The sequence below is a fragment of the Bombina bombina genome, chromosome 1 (assembly GCF_027579735.1).
Source record: "Bombina bombina isolate aBomBom1 chromosome 1, aBomBom1.pri, whole genome shotgun sequence".
In the NCBI taxonomy this organism is placed as follows: Eukaryota; Metazoa; Chordata; class Amphibia; order Anura; family Bombinatoridae; genus Bombina; species Bombina bombina.
Window position 1 is genome coordinate 135,437,217 of NC_069499.1, and position 6,000 is coordinate 135,443,216.

Genomic DNA, 6,000 nt, shown 5'->3' on the forward strand with positions numbered 1-6,000 from the left:
TAGTACTTAGTTAAACTAAAACGCTAATACAATTTTTGCCAATAAAAAGAGAGAAGGAAAATTTTTATATTTCAAAAAAAAAATATTATTAATCTTGAAATATGAAAAATTAATATTCCAAAATATGAGAAATTAATATTTTTGATTAACTTTGAAAATATGAAAAATCAATATTTTTGATTAATTTTGAAATATGAAAAATTAATATTTTTATTAATTTTTCAAAATTAATCTTTAATAATATTTCAAGATATTAATGTCAATCTCGAAATATGAAAATTAATATTTCAACTTTTCAAAAAAAATTATATCTTCAAAATATTAATATCGAAATATGAATTATTTTTTTTTTTTTTCTCTTTTATAATAATTTCTATTTACTTACAAATATATTATATCAATTATGATGGAATATTAATAAATCTCAGAAAAAGTGCCTCCAATTATTATGTCAGTATATTTATGAAAATCTTAGCAGTGCTATCCAAATAATATATATATAAGTTTATGGCAGGGTTATAAACATAATACAAAGAAATAGAAACCCTTATCAACCATGCACCTACTAGACCATACAATTAATATAAATATCTGAATTCTTTTATTTAGTTAATATCCATAAACATATTGAACTATATTTGCAGTAAAAGGAAATTAAATAAAAGTTTATATGCGTTAAAACCAACTCTTAAGATATGCTATCCTTCTTACAAAACCCAGAAAAATATACCTTCACAATTCAGCCTTTTATTTATTTAACACAATGGGACTAAAAACCTTTAACATCCAAGCAATACAATTCTAAACAGTGTTTATAAAACAATAGGATAATATATATATTCTGCTATTTAACTGCAATTTATCCTAATACAAAATTAACTGACAATATCAGAACTTGCATAGATGAGTTACTTGGTCAATCAGACGCAGATTTAAACAATATATATATAGGTTGTGAAATGCTAACTTAAAAAGAAAAACACACTGCTTCTTTAAATCTATTAAATACAAATTAACTATGCATATAACTTATCTTACAAAAACCTTGTATACATCACCCAAATAAACAGCAATCCGGTTCCCAATGTTTTGCAACAGATCCAATTCGTAGCGGTCTTTAGGTCATCTCATTTGAAAGAAGGTTTTTGCACAAATCAAGGATAAGTTTTAAGCTCCTTGCTGAAGTGAACTTTTTTTTTTTTTTTAGGTATATCGCAGCCAAAATCAGATCACTAATTTTCAACAAGTTACAGACAACTCTCCCTTGTGCATTCAACACTCCCATTATATAATCATTGATGACATCATGTGGGTGGCACTACGGGAGCTGACCTTCCCATTGGTTATCTGGGAAGTCTAAATCGGATTGGCCCTTGGAAATTTCATTTTTAACAGCCAGAAAGAACCTTCTGGCTGTAGTTCTCGCAACATAACACCAGGTGGCAGCATACAGTACAACATAGCAATACAATACAGCATTTCTGACATTTTTAAGCAAGTTAATTTTTTTTTTTATAAAATGGTTATTTAATCAGATCACACTCTCTGCATTAATCATATATAACCCCAATTACAGATGGTTAATATTAGGTTATTTTTTCTGATTATTCTGATACCAAATATGTTATATTATTAACATTTTATTATATTAAGGTAATTTAACACTGCTAATTATTAGCTTAAAATGCATTATAATTTTATCAGTATTCTGGCATTTCTTTGCAAATAACAGCTTATTTTTATATCTCCAGATTGGTAGTATTTAAAACTCCTGATATTTGCATCCACCCAGATATAGTATGTGACATTTCTGTGTATTTCTTCCTGAATACATAAATCCTGTTTATGTCGATCTGAAATAAAAATAAATGTTAATAATCACTTCTCTTCAGGTCCATAAACATCTATTCATGTTCTTAAACACACAGAGGCTAAGATATTCATGCCTTCAAAATATATATATATATATATATATATATACATATATATATCATTCAATCTTTTACTTTCCATATATATATATATTTAGATGTTAATGTTTGATATCACATAAATATACATCTCATATCCATTAAAATATATATAGTTGTTTTGAAATCATAATGTAAGTCATAGGCCTTCACTGTATTATCCTAACATTCTAACTTTTCAGTAACTTCAGTTGCCAGACTTTTTGTCTCATACTCACCACATGGGGTCAATCCATGAGGAGTTGTAAGAGTCTTTAAAACAGCATATTTCCTGTTTAGCCAGCAGTGCAGATGTGTATTTGATTTTATTTGTGTCACCTTCCCCCAAGAGGGGTTTTTGCAGTAAGTCTTCAAATAGAGATTCAGTGAGATAGAACTGTTGTATCACACGTGTCAAATTCCAAAGGGGTCCTTGAACACATTCTTTTCTCACCTCACCAAATGTTCTGAGGTTATAAAAATCTGCATATATAGTCAAATGAATAGGGTCACTGAGCTATTTCCTTTAGAAAAGAAATGTTTGTGTTTCAAAAAGGCTCTACTGATCGTCAATCCTGATAGACGTGTATTAGAAGCTGTGTTCAACAAACTCATGTTCAATTAATCCTGAGGTCTCATCTAACATATACAGTGTATAAAATATACATATATATATATATATATATATATATATATACACATATGTAATATTCATCATAATATTTATATACTCTGACAGCATATTTATCCATAGTTATACCAAATATTTAGTAAAGAAAATCCCTCAAATGTTCAAATGTTCTAATTTGGGCCCTGTTAAACCTAACAATATCTTGTTTTAATACAAATATAGGTCGATTTTGTAGAAAGAATAGGATACGCGGGGAAAAAATAGTCTTGATCAACATTATCCTTGCAGAGAGAGAAAAAAAAACCATATTCCATCTTTTTAGCTCACTATCTAGATTCTTAAAGATTTCCGTATAATTAATGGTGTATCATTCATGTGGATTTCTCCACAATTTTATTCCTAAACAGTTAATATATGTTTTTCCTGTAATGGATGTTTAGTGAAACTTTCATGTGTTTTGTGGACCCATAAAATCTCAGATTTTGTCGGATTTATTTTATAGCCTGAAAATTTGCTATAACAAGTAATAATTTCTAAAGATTTCGGCATACTTACATTTGTATCATTAAGAAATAACATAATGTCATCAGCGTACAGTGAAATTACCAGATTTCCCCCCGAAAATCAATCCCCTTAATTTCTTTTCTTAGATATATGACTAGAGGTTCTAGCGCGATGTTAAACAATAAAGGGGAGAGGGGACAGCCCTGACGCGTACCTCGTTGCAATGTTATGTATTGTGTCAGCTCATCATTGACTAACAACTGGGATCTGGGTTTATGATAAATTAAATTAATTAGATTAACAATCACATAGATTACGAGTTTTGCGTTAACAGGGGTGCGGTGCTAATGAGCAGTTTAAGCTCACCGCTCACTTGCAGACAACACTGGTATTATGGGTTTTTAGAAACCCGGCGTTAACCGCAAAAAAGTGAGCGAAGAGCAAAATTTTGCTCCACATCTCACCTCAATACCAGCGCTGCTTACGGTAGCGGTGAGCTGGTAAAACATGCTCGTGCACGATTTCCCCATAGGAATCAATGGGGGAGAGCTGGCTGAAAAAAAACCTAACACCTGCAAAAAAGCAGCGTTCAGCTCCTAACGCAGCCCCATTGATTTCTATGGTGAAATACTTTTTATGTCTACGCCTAACACCCTAACTTGAACCCCGGGTCTAAACACCCCTAATCTTACACTTATTAACCCCTAATCTGCCACCCCGACATCGCCAACACCTACATTATAATATTAACCCCTCATCTGCCGCTCCGGGCACCGCCGCCTACATTATACTTATGAACCCCTAAACTGCTGCCCCCAACATCGCAGAAACCTACATTATATTTATTAACCCCTAATCTGCCTCCCCCAATGTCGCCGCAACCTAACTACATTTATTAACCCCTAATCTGCCGTCCACAACGTCACCACCACTATATTAAAGTTATTAACCCCTAAACCTAAGTCTAACCCTAACCCCCCTAACTTAAATATAATTTTAATAAATCTAAATAAAATTACTATAATTAACTAAATTATTCCTATTTAAAACTAAATACTTACCTGTAAAATAAACCCTAAGCTAGCTACAATATAACTAATAGTTACATTGTAGCTAGCTTAGGGTTTATTTTTATTTTACAGGCAACATTGTATTTATTTTAACTAGGTAGAAAAGTTACTAAATAGTTATTAACTATTTAATAACTACCTAGTTAAAATAAAGACACATTTACCTGTAAAATAAAACCTAACCTATGTTACAATTACACCTAACACTACACTATAATTAAATGAATTCCCTAAACTAAATACAATTAATTACAATTTTAAAAAATTATCTAAAGTACAAAAAAACAAACACTAAATTACAGAAAATAATAAAATAATTACAAGATTTTTAAACTAATTACACCTACTCTAATTCCCCTAACAAAATAAAAAAGCCCCCCAAAATAAAAAAAAGCCCTGACCTACACTAAATTACAAATAGCCCTTTAAAGGGCCTTTTGCGGGGCATTGCCCCAAAGTAATCAGCTCTTTTATCTGTAAAAGAAAAGTACAAATATCCCCCCCAACATTAAAACCCACCACCCACACAACCAACCCACCCAATCCCCCCTTAAAAAACCCTAACACTAACCCCCTGAAGATCACCCTACCGTGAGACTTCTTCACCCAACCGGGTAGAAGTGGTCCTCCAGACGGGCAGAAGTCTTCATCCAAGCCGGGCAGAAGAGGTCCTCCAGACGGGCAGAAGTCTTCATCCAAGCCGGGCAGAAGAGGTCCTCCAGACGGCAGAAGTCTTCATCCAGACGGCATCTTCTATCTTCATCCATCCAGCGCGGAGCGGGTCCATCTTCAAGACATCCGACGCGGAGCATCTTCTTCAAACGACGGCCGACTGAAGAATGAAGGTTCCTTTAAATGACGTCATCCAAGATGGCGTCCCTTTAATTCCGATTGGCTGATAGAATTCTATCAGCCAATCGGAATTAAGGTAGAAAAAATCCTATTGGCTGATGCAATCAGCCAATAGGATTGAAGTTCAATCATATTGGCTGATCCAATCAGCCAATAGGATTGAGCTGGCATTCTATTGGCTGATTGGATCAGCCAATAGAATGCGTACTCAATCCTATTGGCTGATTGCATCAACCAATAGGATTTTTTCTACCTTAATTCCTATTGGCTGATAGAATTCTATCAGCCAATCGGAATTGAAGGGACGCCATCTTGGATGACGTAATTTAAAGGAACCTTCATTCTTCAGTCGGCCATCATTTGAAGAGAATGCTCCGCGTCGGATGTCTTGAAGATGGACCCGCTCCGTGCCGGATGGATGAAGATAAAAGATGCCGTCTGGATGAAGACTTCTGCCCATCTGGAGGACCTCTTCTGACCGACTTGGCTGAAGACTTCTGCCCGTCTGGAGGGCCACTTCTGCCCGGTTCGGTGAAGACGTCTCATGGTAGGGTGATCTTCAGGGGGTTAGTGTTAGGTTTTTTTAAGGGGGGATTGGGTGGGTTTTAGAGTAGGGTTGGTTGTGTGGGTGGTGGATTTTAATGTTGGGGGGTATTTGTACTTTTTTTTACAGGTAAAAGAGCTGATTACTTTGGGGCAATGCCACGCAAAAGGCCCTTTTAAAGGATATTTGTAATTTAGTGTAGGGTAGGGCTTTTTTTATTTTGGGGGGCTTTTTTATTTTGTTAGGGGGATTAGAGTAGGTGTAATTAGTTTAAAATCTTGTAATTATTTTCTTATTTTCTGTAATTTAGTGGGGGGGTTTTCATATTTTAGATAATTTTTTTAAATTGTAAATAATTGTATTTAGTTTAGGTAATAAATTTAATTATAGTGTAGTGTTAGGTGTAATAGTAACTTAGGTTAGGTTTTATTTTACAGGTAAATTTGTCTT